This window comes from Bombina bombina, chromosome 2 (assembly GCF_027579735.1).
Source record: "Bombina bombina isolate aBomBom1 chromosome 2, aBomBom1.pri, whole genome shotgun sequence".
Taxonomy (NCBI): domain Eukaryota; kingdom Metazoa; phylum Chordata; class Amphibia; order Anura; family Bombinatoridae; genus Bombina; species Bombina bombina.
Window position 1 is genome coordinate 1,237,459,108 of NC_069500.1, and position 20,502 is coordinate 1,237,479,609.

A 20,502-nucleotide genomic window follows, 5' to 3' on the forward strand; every position below is an offset into this window, starting at 1 on the left:
TATTTGACCTCATTGAAACAGATTCTGACAGTGAGATCAGACCTGAAGTGACAACTTTAATAACTGAAGTGTTTGAACGCCAGTTAGACTCACATAGATTTCTTAGATTCTCAAAGTGGAAGTCCCTTGTGAGAGGTATAGCAACACTTATTCACATTGCCAAGTCATTTTCCAGCAGCACACAAAAGGAGTCATTTACAGGCTGGCATTGCTGCAAAGGGTTATGCCATTCCTTAGGTTTCTTGCAAGCTGAAACGGTGACTATCAAATGTATCCAAACATGGAAATATAGAAAATGGAAAGAGAAACAAAATGTTCAAGAAGATCTTGTACTAAGACTCTCAAGTAAAGCGCAATGCATGGCCAATGGGTCTTATGGTAAAGGCCATTCCTAGTGGTGATGGTAAAATTCGCTAAATAGAGGTCAAAATCATTAAACAAGGGACTGCTAAAGTATATCTCAGACCTGTGTCAGATTTGATTGTTCTTTTTCAAAGTAAAGAGTTATCTGGTTGAATGTAATAGTAATTTATAGATCATGTAATAGTGGTATATGTTTATTAACAAAAGGCAGGACACTTCCTGATTCATAAAGTTCTCAATTGTCAATAAAAAGTTTTTAGTTTCAGTTTCACAGCAGCCATCTTAGCTTCAAGAAGCATGTAAATCAGCTGTTCATATTTGCCTCTTGATATACATATGCCTTTTTACAAAGAAAAATAACTATTCAGAAGTAAAATCAGTTTGTAATTAACACAAAGCTATTTCTGTCTGTTTTGTTAGCTAGCTGTCTAGCTATCAGTAGTGAGGACAGTATATAAAGTGTAGATTATTTTTCTATAGTAAAATGAGTCTCATATTATAAAATGAGTGGGCTGAACAGGGGCATTCCTTGAACATGTCTAAAGTCTCATCATATTCTAAAAAAGGATGTTAAGCCTGTAGGCGTCCATGTTTCATCTTGCCAAATGTAAGCTGAAAAGATTTCTTGAACATACGCAATGCCCTTATTGTGCTGATATAGTAATATATGTATGCAAAATTAGAAGGGAATGCCAGGTGTAAAGTACACTGTAAACAGCAGATTTTTATGTGTGCTATTTTTATTTTTTATTTTTTTAAATTCAGTGCCAGGTGCTTCCTGTCACATCCAATCTCCCCCGCAAGATTCTTAAATACTTTCTATAGGAGGCAATTCACAACTTGCTAGGAATTCTAAGTTCAGCCTCTTTTTCAGAGAATTGAGTGAGATCTGCCCTTGTGAAGGCACAGATTTTGAATACAATGTATTAATTAATATTAAAGTGAAAGTAAATCCTACCATTTGTGAAATGCTAGGATTTAACAGTGGAACAAATAAAGAGGATTTTCAGTCATGAAGTATAAAATACTTCATGCTAAAAGTTATTTTATTTGTCTAAAGCGTTCTCCACGCTGAGCACCCAAGGCAGCCCACGGCAGAATGCTATTGTGCTGTGAGGATGATCTTAGCCAATAGCATGCTAGCTATCTAGCATAATGCCAGCTGGCCAACACAGCTATTGGCTAAGAGGTGGAAACGTCACCTCACAGCAAAATAGCATTCTGCCATGGGCTGCCTGAGGTGCTGAGCGAGGTGAACACTTCAGACAAATTTTATACTTCATAACCAAAACTCCCCTTCATTTGTTCCACTGGTAAATCCTAGCGTTTCACAAATGCTAGGATTTACTATCACTTTAAAGGTCAAAAATTAAATGTGCATGGGAGCTTTTCCATTTGAATTATAAGCATTTTTGCAAATATACTCCCAATAGCAAAAATGCTTCTAGTAAGTTATTACTGTTTTTCTGCAGCATACGCACATATCCTGTGAGTACCGTGCACTAGCATTCAAACAAACACCTCGGAGATTCAGCATTAGCTTGTATGACACACATATTTCAAAAACAATATACACCACTGTTCTCTGAGTTTTTTTTTTTAATTTTAAACAAGCTTTATTAATTATTGACAAGAGTGACATTCAACAACAAAAATGACATACAGGTAGCCCTCAGTTTACGCCGGGGATAGGTTCCAGAAGAAATGGTTGCAAATCGAAACCGTTGTAAATTGAAACGCAGTTTATAATGTAAGTCAATGGGAAGTGAGGGAGTTAGGTTCCAGTCTCCTCTCAGAATTGCCATAAGTAACACTTAATACATTATTTTTAAAGCTTTGAAATGAAGACTTTAAATGCTAGACAGCATTATAAACCTAATAAAATAATCACACAACACAGACTTCACTTGCATTTTTCTGCAAACAGTTCTTTCTCTGCATTCCAATCTGGACTGAGTTACAGACAAGAAGATCTTGTTCCTTTGAAATCTGCTTGATAGCTCAGGTCTGATTAAACTGATTTTCAGCTTGCTTGCTATTTTAATAAACGCACTGCTTCTCAATGCTTTTCAATAGCAGTCACATGACTGGAAAAAAAGGTTGTTATTCTGAAACGGTGTAAATTGAACCGTTGTAAAACGAGGGCCTACCTGTACAATATTTGTTAAAGTACTTTGTTATAGTCCTGAAAAAAATAAAGAAGAAAATTAATTTTTGCGCTTTTGTTAACTTATAAATATAAATAACCATATAGCAAATGAGTGAAAAGAGATTAAATATAAATCAAATAGTTCTCTTGTCAGATTTTATCGTAGAGTTAGTCCATTGTTCTTGAGCTTGTTTCTACGAACTGGTTGTCCATAGTGTTAAATAATCAATATACTCAATCTAAACAGACTTAGGAATTTGACAACAGGTGTTTAAACATGCTAATACATGTAGATCTTCAGCATACTTGCTTAATACTGCTGAAGGTATCTTAAGGCCTGATGTCTCAACCCATTCAGGGGAACAGGAACTAAACAGAGTAGAACAGTGAAAAGAAAGGTAAGGAAAGTATTATTTAAGAAGAAAAGAAAAGAGGGGAGAGGAGAAAAAAAAGGGGGGGAGGGGGGAAGGGAAGGGGAAGGGAAAGAGGAGGAGGGTCGCGCTTGGATTAGAAGAGTTAAAACCTCTTACCCTCCCATGTTAGTGTCATCATCTCGTGAGTAGCTAACCTCCCAGTTTTAAGAAAATGATATCGCTCCAGCTTGAATAGGTCTCCCACTCTATACTTCCACTCCTGAACAGTCAGAGTCTGAGGGATCCTCCAATGTGCAGGGATAAGCCCTTTCGCACCATTCAGCATCAAGAGAAAAAGTAAGTGTCTATCCACTCCAATAATTTTAGGTAGCTCATGATAAATCAGATATGCTGGTTTAGGGGGAATGATGATTTAAAGAATTTTGCTCATTTCTCCCAACACCCCCTCCCAGAAGGGTCTTATCTGTGGACACTTCTACCAAATGTGAAGGAAGGATCCCTCCAGCACCCCCCACTTGTGTGAGGATAGATTCTCCGCAACCTCTGGGGCATTAGGTACCACCTACTAAGTAGCTTGTAGTGCATTTCCTGAACCCTCGCTGAAATAGAAGCTTTTCTTATTTTCTTAAAGATCTTTATCCAGTCTTTAGCAGATATTTCTAATCCAAGCTCTTTTTGTCACATAGAGGCGAATGTCGGAAGGGTAATTCCTCCCCTGCTCAGTAGAAGTTGATATAAGTGAGAAATTAGATGTGCTGGTGTCTGTTGCATAATGCACAGTACCTCAAAGGGTGTTCTGTGCCTAGTCAGTGCCCCCCGATCTCTACAAGTATCGAAGTAATGTGTGACCTGCGCCACTCTGTACCAGGATGCAAAAATCATCCGATCCCATTCGGCCAATTCCGCCTGTGTTTTAATTTTATCTTGCTGTAAAATATTAGAGATGTTTCTGCTAGGATATAAGTTTCTCCCATGATGCGCTTCGGGAGCTCCAACCCCAGATCGGGATTTTCCCGTATAGGGCTGTTTGGTGAGGTATGAGTTGACACATAAGTGCCTTCATCCAAAACCTTATCCCATGTCTTAAGGGTATCACTTATCATAGGGTACAGTGCAATAGATGCCGGACATTTTTTTACTGTGATCCGTGCCAGCGCTCCCACATTTCCTTGCTGCAGGATTTTATTGTCAATTTGAATCCAAAGTTTATTGCAAGAGTTTCGACTCCACTCCACAACCCTCTGAAGAAAGATAGCTCTTTAATATTCTCTCAGGAGTGGGACTCCCAGACTGTCCCTATCCCTGGGCAAATATATAGTGGGCCTTCAAACTCTGGGCCTGATCCCATTCCATATGTATGCTCCAATGCCGGTTTGAATTTGTTGGACATAGTGAGAGGCAGACGCTGCCGGGACTCTCTGCATGATATAAAGAACTCTTGGTAACAAATTCATCTTAACTACCCCTATTCGTCCCATCCAAGAGATTGTTTTCTTTTTCCAATTGGACAAATCCCTGAGGATTTTGTTGCAGATTTTTTTGTAGTTTAGGTCAACTATTTTGGGAGCACTAGACGAAATAGCAATACCCAGATATTTTATACTATGTTTGGCTATTTTTATCTGACAATTAGCCGTTGAGGCAGCAAAGTGGTCCGGAGACTCTGTGATATTTAGGATTTCAGATTTCAGAGGGTTGAGAAGAAAATTTGATACCACTCCATAGGTTTTGATTTCTAGTAGTGCCTCCTCTAAAGAGGCAGAGTCTGAGAGTGTTTGAAGAATGTCATCGGCATACATCACAGTTTGTGTTCCGTATTGCCAATGAGAAATCCCTTCACCGCCGTGTTAATTCTGATTTTGCTTGGCAGTACCTCAATTGTGAGGGCAAATAAGAGGGGCGACAGGGGACACCCCTGCCTCGTCCCATTTTTGATCATAAAAGTGTCTGAGAGGGTGCCATTTACTCTAACCCGTGCGTTCAGGGCCGAATATAAAGACATGATGAGGTTAATGAAGCCAGAACCGAAACCGAACTTCTCCAGTGTTAATCGGATAAACGTCCAGCTAACCCGATCAAATGCCTTTTCTGCATCTGTTGTAACCAGAGAGAGCGGCAATTTGTTTATGTGAGCGTAAGTTATCATCTGTTTACCTTTAAGGGTATTGTCTCTAGCCTCTTGGGCTGGTGTAAATCCCACCTAATCAGCAAAGATCAGTCCAGGGAGGAATCTGTTCAAACGCGCAGCTATAATTTTCGCAAGAATCTTAACGTCCGAATTTAAGAGAGATATTGGTCTAATATTCTCGGGCCTGTCAGGAGGTTTCCCAGGTTTAGGAATAACTGCAATATATGCTTCTTGCATGGACCAAGGGAGCCTGGCAGTCTCCGACAGGGAGACAAACAAATTTGTCAGTTCAGGTACAAGAATATCTGCATACATTTTGTAGTATTTTAGGCCAAAGCCATCAGGCCCAGGGCTTTTGCCCGATGGGAGATCCTTGATGGCTTTTTGTACCTCTTCCCTTGTAATTAAGGAATCTAAAAGTTTCCTATCCTCCTCAGTGATCACTGGGAGGTCAGCTGTCTCCACTTATTTACGGGTAATATCATCCTCCTGCCGCGGCGTGGGAGAGGCCTCCACACCCCGGCCAGGGCTTCTCAGATTGTAAAGGGATTCATAATAGCTCCTAAAGATTTCAGCAATAGAATCCGCATCTGCTTTGGCCATTCCCTCCATGTCTATCATATGATGAACATAGGCCCTAAGTTTTTTCCTAGCTATGACTCTAGCAAGGAGCTTTCCAGGTTTGTCATCCTGCTCAAAATAGAGCTGTCTTAAGATAAGGGCTTGTTTCTGATAGTCTTCCTGCAAAAACTGTAGCAGATTCTTCCTGGCCAAGTTCAAGCGTTCCAGACCCGAATCATCACGCGGGTACTTTTTGTGAAATTGCTTTGTTTTTTCTACTTGTGATAAGAGATTATTGTAATGTTCCCTTCTCATTTTTTTGAGCCTCACTTTCCGCTCGATCAGGAGGCCTCTTATGGTGCATTTATAAGCTTCCCATATGATGGGGCCGTCTATTCCATCCCCTGCATTAAGGCGAAAGAATTCAGATAATGACCTCCTGATGTCTGCATTAAACACCAAATCATCTAGGAGCGTGTCCTCACCATTGAATAGAGCAACCCACTGGGGCGTGGTCGGATCATGTGATCGCATAAATTCTGCTGGTCTTAGTGACTATTAATCCTGTAGAGTCTGTAAATAGGTAATCTATTCTGGAATATTTTCGGTTTGGGTGCGAATAAAAAGTATTATTTTTGTCCGTTGGATGATGCGTACGCCATATGTCATGTATTGCTAACTCAGTTAATGAGGTGGTCATCTGTTTAAGTGCTTTATGCGGGGAGCTGGAGAGACCATTGGAGGTATCAAGAGTGGGGTTAAGGGGTGCATTAAAATCTCCTCCGAGGAATAGAATTCCTGACTGCATTTCAAGAATTTTGCGGGTGACCCTCTGGAGAAAAAGGTGCTGGGAGGTATTAGGACAGTATACGTTGGCTAGTGTGATGGGCCTACCAAACAGGGTACCTGTAAGTTCCAAGAATCTACCCTCCAGATCTCCATAATTTGTGAGAGTTTAAAAGGCGTTCCTGCACTAAAAATTATTCCAACCCCATTCTTTTTTTTCAGGCCAGAAGCAAAGTGAGCAACAGGGTATTAGCGACTAAACCATTTTGGTTCGTGATTTATTGCAAAATGCGTTTCTTGCAAAAAACTATATCCCCTCCCAGTCTCTGTAGGTCTTTTAACACTATGGAACGCTTAGAGGGGCTGTTAATTCCCTTTGCGTTAATGGTTATGAGTTCTATCGGGTGAGGCCTAAGTCTAGCATGCTGACCTGCCATGTTTGCCAGGAGTACTTGATAATGAGTATAGGGGGAGAGGGCAGTGGGGATGCAGAGGTGGGAAGAGGGAGAAAAAAAAAATTTGTGGAGAGGAAGGGGGTTATAGGAAGAGGAGAGGGGGTAAAGAGGAGGGTAGAAAATAAAAAGTCAGAAGGATTAGTTAGAAAAAAAGAGGGTGTCTTCTCTGGGAAGACAAGTTCAATAGTATATTGGTATCACTTATTCTGAACTAAGCAGAATAACTTTAAACAGTAATAACAAACAATCGCCTAGATTTCCAGTTCTGCGTTAGCCGTCAAAACCAGTGTTAGGGGCTCCTAACGCTGGTTTTGGCCGCCCGCTGGTATTTAGAGTCAGTCAGGAAAGAGTCTAACGCTCACTTTGCAGCCGTGACTTTTCCATACCGCAGATCCCTCTACGCCATTTGCGTATCCGATCTTTCTAACGCCGGTATTTAAAGTCTTGGCTGAAGTGAGCATTAGAAATCTAACGACAAGACTCTAGCCGCAGAGAAAAGCCAGGAGTTAAGAGCTTTCTGGGCTAACGCCGGTTCATAAAGCTCTTAACTACTGTGCTCTAAAGTACACTAACACCCATAAACTACCTATGTACCCCTAAACCGAGGCCCCCCCACATGTCCACCACTCTAATAAAAATTTTTAACCCCTAATCTGCTGACCGCACACCACCGCAATCTACATTATCCCTATGTACCCCTAATCTGCTGCCCCTAACACCGCCGACCCCTATATTATATTAATTAATCCCTAATCTGCCACCCCCAACGTCACCGACACCGACCTACAATTATTAACCCCTAATCTGCCGACCGGACCTCACCGCTACTATAAAAAAGTTATTAACCCCTAATCCGCCTCACTCCCGCCTCAATAACCCTATAATAAAAAGTATTAACCCCTAATCTGCCAACCGGACCTCACCGCTACTCTAATAAATGTATTAACCCCTAAAGCTAAGTCTAACACTAACACCCCCCTAAGTTAAATATAATTTTTATCTAACAAAATAAATTAACTCTTATTAAATAAATTATTCCTATTTAAAGCTAAATACTTACCTGTAAAATAAACTCTAACATAGCTACAATATAAATTATAATTATATTGTAGCTATTTTAGGATTAATCTTTATTTTACAGGTAACTTTGTATTTATTTTAACCAGGTACAATAGCTATTAAATAGTTAATAACTATTTAATAGCTACCTAGTTAAAATAATTACAAAATTACCTGTAAAATAAATCCTAACCTAAGTTACAATTAAACCTAACACTACACTATCAATAAATTAATTAAATAAAATACCTACAATTAACTACAATTAAACCTAACACTACACTATCAATAAATTAATTACATACAAATACCTACAAATAAATACAATTAAATAAACTAACTAAAGTAAAAAAGATAAAAAAAGAACTAAGTTACAAAAAATAAAAAATAATTTACAAACATTATAAAAATATTACAACAATTTTAAGCTAATTACACCTACTCTAAGCCCCCTAATAAAATAACAAAGCCCCCCAAAATAAAAAAATGCCCTACCCTATTCTAAAATACAAATAGAAAAGCTCTTTTACCTTACCAGCCCTTAAAAGGGCCTTTTGCGGGGCATGCCCCAAAGAATTCTGCTCTTTTGCCTGTAAAAAAAAAACATACAATACCCCCCCAACATTACAACCCACCACCCACATACCCCTAATCTAACCCAAACCCCCCTTAAATAAACCTAACACTAAGCCCCTGAATCTCCCTACATTATCTTCACCACGCCGGGTATCACCGATACGTCCAGAAGAGGCTCCGAAATCTTCATCCAAGGCCAAGCGTGGGCTGAAGAGGTCCATCATCGGGCTGAAGAGGTCCATCATTGGGCTGAAGAGGTCCATCATCCGGCTGAAGTCTTCTATCAAGCGGCATCTTCAATCTTCTTTCTTCCGGATCCATCTTCATCCCGCCAACGCGGAACATCCATCCTGGCCGACGACTTCCCGACGAATGACGGTTAATTAAAAGGGACGTCATCCAAGATGGCGTCCCTCGAATTCCGATTGGCTGATAGGATTCTATCAGCCAATCGGAATTAAGGTAGGAAAATTCTGATTGGCTGATGGAATCAGCCAATCAGATTCAAGTTCAATCCGATTGGCTGATCCAATCAGCCAATTAGATTGAGCTCGCATTCTATTGGCTGATCGGAACAGCCAATAGAATGCGAGCTCAATCTGATTGGCTGATTGGATTTTCCTACCTTAATTCCGATTGGCTGATAGAATCCTATCAGCCAATCGGAATTCGAGGGAAACCATCTTGTATGACGTCCCTTAAAGGAACTGTCATTTGTCGGGAAGTCGTCGGCCAGGATGGATGTTCCGAGTTGGCGGGATGAAGATGGATCCGGAAGAAAGAAGATTGAAGATGCCGCTTGATAGAAGACTTCAGCCGGATGATGGACCTCTTCAGCCCAATGATGGACCTCTTCAGCCCGATGATGGACCTCTTCAGCCCACGCTTGGGCTTGCATGAAGATTTCGGAGCCTCTTCTGGACGGATAAGGTAGGGAGATCTTCAGGTGCTTAGTGTTAGATTTATTTAAGGGGGGTTTGGGTTAGATTAGGGGTATGTGGGTGGTGGGTTGTAATGTTGGGGGGGTATTGTATGTGGGGTTTTTTTACAGGCAAAAGAACAGAATTCTTTGGGGCATGCCCTACAAATGGCCCTTTTCAGGGCTGGTAAGGTAAAAGAGCTTTTCTATTTGTATTTTAGAATAGGGTAGGGCATTTTTTTATTTTGGGGGGCTTTGTTATTTTATTAGGGGGTTTAGAGTAGGTGTAATTAGCTTAAAATTGTAATATTTTTATAATGTTTGTAAATTATTTTTTTTTTTTTGTAACTTAGTTCTTTTTTTATTTTTTGTACTTTAGTTATTTTATTTAATTGTATTTATTTGTAGGTATTTGTATGTAATTAATTTATTGATAATGTAGTGTTAGGTTTAATTGTAGGTATTTTATTTAATTAATTTATTGATAGTGTAGTGTTAGATTTAATTGTAGGTATTTTATTTAATTAATTTATTGATAGTGTAGTGTTAGGTTTAATTGTAACTTAGGTTAGGATTTATTTTACAGGTAATTTTGTAATTATTTTAACTAGGTAGCTATTGTAGCTATTAAATAGTTATTAACTATTTAATAGCTATTGTACCTGGTTAAAATAAATACAAAGTTACCTGTAAAATAAAGATTAATCCTAAAATAGCTACAATATAATTATAATTGATATTGTAGCTATATTAGGGTTTATTTTCAGGTAAGTATTTAGCTTTAAATAGGAATCATTTATTTAATAAGAGTTAATTTATTTCGTTAGATAAAAATTATATTTAACTTAGGGGGGTGTTAGTGTTAGGGTTAGACTTAGCTTTAAGGGTTAATACATTTATTAGAGTAGCGGTGAGGTCCGGTCGGCAGATTAGGGGTTAATACTTGAAGTTAGGTGTCGGTGATGTTAGGGAGGGCAGATTAGGGGTTAATACTATTTATTATAGGGTTATTGAGGCGGATTAGGGGTTAGACTTAGCTTTAGGGGTTAATACATTTATTAGAGTAGCGGTGAGGTCCGGTCGGCAGATTAGGGGTTAATAATTGTAGGTAGGTGACGGCGACATTGGGGCGGCAGATTAGGGGTTAATAAATATAATATAGGGGTCGGCGGTGTTAGGGGCAGCAGAATAGGGGTACATAGGGATAACGTAGGTTGCGGCGGTGTACAGAGCGGCAGACTAGGGGTTAATAATAATATGCAGGGGTCAGCGATAGCGGGGTTGGCAGATTAGGGGTTAATAAGTGTAAGGTTAGGGGTGTTTAGACTTGGGGTACATGTTAGGGTGTTAGGTGCAGACTTAGGAAGTGTTTCCCCATAGGGAACAATGGGCTGCGTTAGGAGCTGAACGCTGCTTTTTTGCAGGTGTTAGGTTTTTTTTCAGCTCAAACTGCCCCATTGTTTCCTATGGGGGAATCGTGCACGAGCACATTTTTTAAGCTGGCCGCGTCCGTAAGCACCGCTGGTATTGAGAGTTGCAGTGGCGGTAAATTATGCTCTACGCTCCCTTTTTGGAGCCTAACGCAGCCCTTCTGTGAACTCTAAATACCAGCGGTATTTAAAAGGTGCGGGGGGGGGAAACACACGTAGCTAACACACCCCTTTGGCCGCAGAACTCTAAATCTAGCGGAATATTAGTTCTGCGTTAAAAGAAAACTGTAACAACTACTGTAACAACTCAGGGGTAGTTGTCCCTGTGTTTTTCACAATAAGCATAAACAGATAACATATTTCTTATAAATCTAATTGATCCTTAGATTCTAGTTGAGTAAACTAAGTTTATCCCTTTGTACCCACTTGCTGGGACTGTTAATATAAGATTTCTATCTCACTACTCCACCTTCCTATCCTGTACCCACTCAATTGTGTTTAAGTTATATCCTTCCTGCTCGCTTAATTTACATGCTCTGATGCAAGTAGGTTCCAGCATTGCCAACATTTATCTGTAATAACATCTCTCTACACCCAAATGAGAAATATAAATTAAGTGTTGAGCAAGTAATCTGGGATAAAGCACTCAAGCACCTAACCCTATTTTACAAAGTTGCTAATTTTTCTAAATCTCTATCTATGGGCCGAGCTGAACTATATGTACGGGGGAAAGTCCACACTAGCATGAGATCACCCCCCATTTCAGTGATGAGTTAATGAAACTACAAACAAGGCATTCAGCCCCTTCTAGGAAACCTCACTTATCATTTTAAGCTAAAGATCCACAATGGTATTTCAAGGTATAACTGACCTACTTAGTGTCCCCCCCCTTTTTTTTTTTTATTTATTTATTTTATTTTTTCCTCCCCCCCCCCCCCCTTTTTATCAATCATATTTTTTTTTTAAAGCTATTTTGTCTAACTTTCAATTAACCCCTGACCCCCCTTCTCTAAGGCATAAGTAGGAGCTTACCAATGTGAAAATAATATTATAAAACCAGACTTTTTACTCTGAGCTGGAATGTAACACATATTCAAGCGATTGCAGCAAGGCATAGCAATGTGTGAGTACGAGGCAGCATCTTATGTAAACATATTAAAACACTTAACATTGAAATGATTCAAACAGTATTAAAGTTATGCAGTATATACGACCTGAGTGTTCCTCAAAGGAGTATGAAACTTTGCCCCATACAAAAGGCCACTGGATACAAAGGTCTATGTGGACCAAACGTTAGGAACCAAGAAAAAGGATACACTTAATGACCCCAGTGTATCAACCAATGATCTGTTGGATATCTCCGTGGTCCGCTTCATTAGGGACTCGGCGGGCAGCTTCCTCATGAAGAGGGGGCTCTATCTCTAGGCCAAGAGCTTGTTTGAAGTTTGGAAGATCTTCCGGACTCTTGAGGATATAAGAGATGTTGTTTTTCGTGGCGATTAGACAAGTAGGAAACCCCCATCTATATTGGATCCTTTTCTCCTTCAGGACTGATGTGATATATCTAAGATCTCTGCGTTTTTGCAATGTTGTGGGACATAGATCTGAATACACCTGAACTTCTGAAGCCCTGAATGTGATTGGGTGTCTTGCTCTGGCCAGTTTTAAAACATCCTCCTTGTCCCGGAAAGATAAAAAATTCATTATTACATCTCTAGGGGGGCCCTACTTGGTGGTTTGGGGCACAAGGCCCTATGGGCCCGTTCTATTTGTATGTCCTGTGCCGATTCGTTATTTTTAAGGAATCTAATGAACTCTTGAATGTAGGGCTGCAGTGCTGGAGGGTCAATTCTTTCAGGTATACCCCGTAGACGAAGATTGCTCCTTCTGCTCCTATTCTCAAGGTCTTCTATATGATCCATGAGAGACTGGACTGTGCCTTCCTGTGCTTGCAAAAGACTAGTTTGTTGCTGCATATCGGAGCTAAGTGATTCTTGTTTTTCTTCCACTTGAGTGACACAGTGATTTATTGCCACCATGTCTCTTTTAAGCTCCCCAAACATACTTTTGAAGTCTTGCATCGCATTCTTAATATCCTCCTTGGAAGATAGATGGGTGATATCATCCTTTTGTAAGAGGACAAGGTCGGATCTGTGGGAATCAGATAGCTCTCCATGATAGAAGATTGTGTGTTTTTAGGAGGCTTAGGCTTTTACTGGCCATATCCGATATTGGCCAAAGCCTTTAAAAGTAAGATTCCTCTCCCTTTTGTAATAGATAGCTCTCTTAATTGTCTATGTTGCTCACTATCTTCACAGCTTGTCAGTCTGTACTTTCAGCATATAATGTGCCTAAGAGTTTATCTATGTGAGGGGACGTCTGCTTCAACTATATTTAAAGGGACAGTCAAGTATAAATTAAACTTTCATTATTCAGATCGGACTTTTAATTTTAATTGACTTTCCAATTTACTTTTATCATCAAATTTGCTTTTTTCTCTTGGTATTCTTAGTTTAAACTAAACATAGGTAGGCTCATATGCTAATTTCTAAGCCTTTGAGGGCTGCCTCTTATCACATGCTTTGTAAATCTCTTTTCAACACAAAGAGACAGAAAATACACGTGGCTATATAGATAACACTGTGTTCAGGCACAGAATGTTATTTAAGATCTAGCACAATACAATGCTAAATTTAAGACAATAGATAATAAACAGTCACAGTCATGTGATCAGGGGGCTGGAAGAAGGTTCCTAGATACAATGTAATCACAGAGGTAAAAAGTATATTAATATAACTGTGTTGGTTATGCAAAACTGGGGAATGAGTAATAAAGGGATTATCTATCTTTTAAAACAATAACAATTCTATGGTTGACTGTCCCTTTAAGGCCTAGCCCTATGCCTCCAAGCCCCTTTCTGATCAGCCGGATGAGGCTGTGCTTGGCCAGTCAAGTTACCGCACTACCATTACGGTTTATGTGTGCTAACATATAAAGTCACCCAGGCCAGAGCTGCCGCCCAGTCAAGCGGCAAAGTTATTCAAAGTGCAGCCCGCTCTATATTACCGCCACTCAGGCTATATGCAGAACTCACCTCGTCCTTCACCCTGACCGCCGATCACAGCAATGGTACCCTCAGACTGTCGGGAGGCCGGGCTCCCAGAAAAATCAATCCGGATCTTGTTATAGTTGGGTAGGTAGATCCACAGGTCCGCAGCACTAACTACATGCGTCTCAGTATGGCCACGTGGTCGCGGCCCGTTTGTCTCAGGTGTTGTTGGGAGGTTGCGGTTCTGCTTCAAACACAGCGAGGACACCGAGGGAGTCGCAGATACCAGTGGCTAGTCTCAGGGTAGTTATGGTAGGCACTTGGGGTGTATTTAGCAGGCTTGTGTGTTCAGCGGTTAAGTCCGGTGCCCGCTCCGTGTGATACACTTCCTCCGTCCAGATCTCAGTTAAGGCTCACCGCTCTGCTCTGAAAGTTATGTTTCTTGACTCCTGTGGGCTGGGGTATCAATACCAGGTCTTGTAATGATTAGGAATGATAGTAGATCAATTAGACTTTAGGCGAAAAACACAAGGGACTATAGAGCACTATTAGAATGCGTCCATCTCAGATCATGGCTAGGCTCTGCCCCCTCTCTCTGAGCTTTTTTAATGTACAATTCTGTTATCAAAAATAAACACTTTTGTCCTTAAGTTTGTTGGAAATGTCAATTATCCACAATTATAACTGTCTTATCAACCAGAGACATCTATCCCATGGTCCACCTGTATATAGACATGCACTTTCTGTTAGTTTCAAATTTAAAATAAACCAACTTAAACTTGATCAAATACATAGGGATTGCCTTGCTATGCTAAATCAAAACAAATACAGTGTATTTTTACTCCTCCGCAGTTGCCATAGCAGAATCATAGATAATGGAATGATAACAAGAGTAAGTAACAGCTCAAGATATTATCATAATAATTATTTGTAAAGTGATGACAAGTTCTGTAGCTCTTATAACAAGAAAATAATAGACTTAAGGTCTAAATACCCCAGAAGGTCCTTTGTGAAAGTAGCTGTTAAGATCTGAAATTTACAATACAATCTTTTTTGATTTTACAGCAATAGGACACATATACTTTCAAGCTTTCATAGTTGTTAAAGGGACAGTAAACACGTAATCACAAGACATCTCTATTGTGTTGCTATAGAACAACATATCAGCCACATCTAAACGTTTTAAAAACAAATTAACAACATCTTGTTTGCAATAGCCAAACTCCACCCACAATTTACCTTATTTAGATGAGCCAATCCAGGCTTGAGGCAAGCCACAGTCATACTATTATTAGAAAGCACATTTTTCTGCAGTTGGTATCAGCTAAAACCAATTATGGAAATATATGTAGCAGGGTTAGCCTTGATAAGTCAGTACTGTGCAGTAATTGTGACAATTAGAAAATCTACAATTTTTCAGAGCAAAATTACATTAAAAATGAGCTAAATAAATAAATAACGAAAGCATATTGCAAAGTTGTTATTACATTTTATATTTAAAAAAAATCAAGGTGTTTACAGTCTTTTTAAGGCACATTCATATTTTATTTTAGAAAAAGCTATCACAAAATGAACACATGCGGCTACAAATTAAGTTACCATGGGTACCCCAAAAAGCCTTATTTACTATATATGCTGCAATTAAAGGGACACAAAACTCAAAATTAAGCTTTCATGGAAGGACATGTAATTTTAAGATACTTTTCAGTTTGCTTCTATTATAAAAGTGACTTTGCTCTCTTTGTATCCTTTTTGGAAGAAAATAACTTGATGGGCTCGTGAGTACTAACTATATTTTGTTAAACACAGTCATATTCAATCAATTGTACAATAATAAAATACTCTGCAGCATTTTCTTTTTCCACTTTTATGTCCCTTTAATTGGTGAAAATTTTTCTTTCACGTTTCAGATAGAGAATACAATTTTAAACAACTTTCCAGTTTACTTAAATTTTTAATTTGCTTCCTTCTCTTGTTATCCTTTGCTGAAAGGTTTATCTAGGAAAGCTCAGGTGCAACAAAGAACCTAGGTACCAGCTGCTGATTGGTTGCTGCATATATATACTGATTGCCATTGGCTCACCCAAGTGTTCAGTCACCAACCAGTAGTTTATTGCTGCTCATTTAACAAAGCATACCAAGAGAACAAAGAAAAATTGATAATGAGTAAATTAGCAAATTGCTTCTAATTGCATGCTCTGTCTGAATTATGAATGAAAAAAATTGGGTTTCATATCCCTTTAAGCTCCTTTTTTTATTTTTACTAGCTGAAAGGTGGTGCAAAGTCTTTAACCCCTTCCCTGCCGGGAATTTCAGAGAAAATCTTGGCCAAAATACCAGAGATTATTTTTATCATTTTTGCTATAACTCTGTGTAAACAGAAATAGAGCCATGGTTGTTTTTTAAATGTATTTACCTATCAAAAATATACTTTTTTTTTTTTTAAGTAGACCACTCAAGGTATTGATCTAGGCCCATTTTGGTAAATTTAATGCCACCATTTTGCCGCCAAATTTAAAAAATGTTAACTTTTTCACAAACTTTGGCTTTTTCACTCAAATTATTTACATACCACTTGTGCAATCATGACACAAAGCTTCTCTGGGATCCTTTTTATTAAGAAATTGCAGACATTCATGGCTTTGCCATTGCTTTTTGGTAATTAAAAAGCCCCTAATTGCAGATGTGCACAACACTGGTTGTCTTCCCGATCCCTCTAAAACAGCCCTCTTTCCCTCCACACACATACACTCCTCACCACCATATTAGGTACTGGCAGACAGTGTGCCAGTATGTAGTTTAGTTTGGGGGGTTTTCTGCAGTGTAGGGATCCCTCCTCAACCCTTCCCCCTCCCTGATCCCTCTCAAACAGCTGTCTAACCCTCCACCCTCCCACTAGTGGCAGCAACTTTAGGTACTGACAGCAGTCTGTTAGTACCCAGTTTTTTTAATGTATTATTATTTATGAATATATTCTCTGTAGTGTAGATGCTCACCCCACTTCCACTATCCCTGTGAACATTTTGTAGGCCCTACGCCCCCCCTTATTTACTCTTTTTCTGTAGTGTAGTGCCCCATCCCACCCTCTCTCTTCCAAACTTGTTTTCTATAGCATAGGAGAGAGGGAAAGATGGGGGGGGGGGGAGAAAGATGGGAGAGAGAGAGAAAAAATGGGGAGAGAGAAGAAGGGGATAGAGAAAAAAGGAGGAAGAGAGAGAAAGAGGGAGTGAGTGAAAGTGGGGGAAAGAGAGAAAAAGAGGGGAAAAGAAGAGAGAAAGAAAAGAGAGAGAGAAAGGGTAAGAGAAAGAGGGGGAGAGAGAGAAAGAGAGAGAGAGAGAGAGAAAGAAAGAGGTAAGAGAAAGAGAAAGAAAGAGGAGAGAGAAGGAGGGAAGTAAAATGAAAGGTAAGTCTGACGAGAATCAACTAAAAATTATATTTGAAATAACAGAACACAGTGCTTAAATAGTTGATAATAGATACCATTCCAATTGCAAAATAACTAGCAAACAACCAATGTATCCAAAATTGTCCATTATAATCTCTTATTAGTAAAGTCCCATCACCCTCCTTTCAATGTTGAAAAAGGAGAAGATACAATGAAATAGTTAAATATTCTGGAATACACTTGGAAAATGGACTAGACGGCCTAAATTCAAAGCTCAGATACCAAGATAACAAAGAAAATAGTAGTATGGTAAAAAAGATTAAACAGTGCAGAACATCATGGTGGCACCTTTTTAAAGGTGATGTAAAAAAGGGAGAAAATATATGTATTTCTTTCCTAAGATATGGTGAGTCCACGGAATCATCAATTACTAGTGGGAATATCACTCCTGGCCAGCAGGAGGAGGCAAAGAGCAGCACAGCAAAGCTGCTATATATGTCACTTCCCTTACCCATAAACTCTAGTCATTCTCTTTGCCTGCGGTGCAAGAAGGAGGTGAAATTTTGGTTTCTGATATACAATCAAGATTTTTTTTATTTTACAGCAGAGTAGGTTTGCTCTAATCTTTCTAAAGGGTCTAGACTTAGCCCATGTCAGTCTCTTCAGTAGGGCAATGGTGGATTTCAAGCAATTGGGAACTTGTGGGGTACAATCCTCACTGCGTTTTCCCAAAACATTTTGCTTCCCTATTTAGATAGCCTGAGTAAGTTTACTCAGTCTTTCTGTATTTACACAGGTCCATGTGAGGGATAGCATCCTCTCAAACTAGGTGAGCTGTCCTGCTGCCGGACAGATAAATATTAATTAAGGTAAGTGCCAGTTTTATTTTTCTATGTAGCAGGGAAAAAATTGGCACTTATTCAGTTGAAACGCTGCAGGGGGACGTTTTTTATTATTCCTGCCAGGGTGCAGGTTTTTATGGCAGTTTTTGCAGGCACTGTTAGTGTGAGGAGTTATTTATTTTATTGATGGCTCAGTGAGGATCCGTTTTTAGTAACAGATTATGTAATTTTTGGGGGGGTTTATTGTTTGTTTTTAAGCCTGTTTTTCAAGAAAGTTGTTTTAAAAAATAATTAAAAATGGCTTTTTTGTCAGCTGTAGGACTGCCCCTTTCAGGGAGGATCTGATTCTTTTGAGTTTTTTGGCATTTTTTTTTTCACTTCCTGTAAGAGTGAGGTGCCCATATTTCAGATGGCTCTGCTGTTTAGAAGGCTTCTTGCTGTTTTTGCTTCTCTGGAAATCCGGATTGTAAACAGGATCGTTTTTTTCCTCAGTTTGCTGCGGGTTGCAGGACAGGTAGGGCACCTCAGGTAAAGAGTGTTACCTGGGGTATGTTTTCTTGATTTGGTAAATTTAAAGGGAACATTTATTTAAGAACTTTTTTTTGGTTCTGTATTATATCCTTTGTTAAAAGATAAAAAAAATAAAAAAAATAAAAGTTTAAAAAAAAAAAAAGGTTTTTTTTGTATGTTTTTTATTTGCTTCTTTTTGTATTATGGATCAGGAGGCTATGCAGGATGTTACCTGTAGCTTATGTTTTGATGCCCAGGTGGAACCCCCAGTACCTTTTTGTTCTTCATGTATTGAAAGAACTTTAGCTTATAGAAATAGACTTTTTGACCCTAAGCCATCATTAGCTAAGGCGGATGCTGTACAGGAGCCTTCTGTTTCAGATGTGCTGCAGGTTTCTCCTCAAGCCTCCCAATCCTATTCATTTGCACATGCAGTGCCCTGCGTTTCCGCTCATGCTCTGTCTGGATTTATTTTGTAAGTTATTGCTGCCCAGGTATCTTCTGCGGTATCTGAGGCGCTGTCTGCTTTTTCCCAGGTTACAGGGAAAACGCGAAAGGAGATTTAAAGAAACAGTAAGTAAGGTTTCTGATCCTGAAGTGGCAAGGATGTTGCTGTTAAGGCACTGCCACAGCTTTCTCCTTTTATGTCCCAAGCCTATATGGCATCACATGCAGTGATCTGTGGTTCCTCTCAAATTCCTGGAGGAGTGTATTTGCTTACAGAAGTTGCAAACTCAGGTATTTTCTGCAGAATCTGTGGCTTGGTCTGTTTTCCTTTACTTCAGGGAAAAGGCAAGAGGACATTTTAAGTCTCAGATAAGAGGCTCCACATGCTGCTATGCAGGTTTGTCTTCTTCCAAGTTAGTGAGGAGGATTCGCCGGTAGTTTCTGAGGCTGAAATCTCAGATCTGGACAGTATACTTCCTTCATCTGTTACTGAAGTGGTATCCTTCAGTTGTTTGCTTCAAAGCCTCTTATATTGTCAGGAAGTCTTGGCTGACTGGATGAAACCAATCCCTATCATTGTCTTTCCTTCGGAGTTTTGTGAACTTTATCAGTTCTATATTTTTCTTTCCTCTCTGAAAGGGTTCTAGACATGCTGTGAGATGTTCACAGGATTGTTATAGAGAATCTGGGGATATTTCTCCCTGTCTCATTTTTTAGGATTTCCTGTCGCTATCTCTCTTGAAATGCACAGTGTCTTTAGTAGAAGGGAACTTTCTACTTTTAATCAGAGAACTTAGATCTCTGCAGAGATAATGTAGTTTTCTTTCTGACATAGGTAAGAAGCTGGTGGTTAAAATTGTTCATTTAGAGCAATGTCTTGTCTTATTAGACTTGCTGTACTAGCCGCTGGACATTGTGGCTGAAATCTATGGTCAGCTGAGAAGCCTACCTGTGGTTTAGTGGTACAGCCTAGGCTTTATAGTTCTGCAGTTGCAGATTCAATTCTTTCTGTTTTCTCCAAATACACGCTTCTAGTGTCTCCTTTTAAGGATGAGACTTTGTTTGAATCATGCCTTTTCGAGTCCAATCTAAGTTTTCCTCCCAGGAGCAGATTTCTCTTTCTAGAGTATCTGCAATCCAACTTAGATGAGAGGCATTCCTTGAACTGGATTCAGGGTCTTCATCTCTGGGAGTGACAGTTCCAGTCCCAGTTTGGGAACAGGATATAGATATTTACCTCATATATTTCAGATTCTGTCCTTCAAAGTGGTATCCTTTCTCCTTTGGTTCTAGTGGGCCTGTTCATAAACCTGAGAGATTTATTGTTTCCTAATCAGAATCTTCTCTAGTTTTCTTAGTTTGCGCCATCCCAGTCAGACCTTTAGGTCTTAGGATGTTGCAAGTGTGTTTTTCTGGACAATATATAGTTCAGGTATCATCCTGACTTCGAACTAACTCTCTTTTAAGAG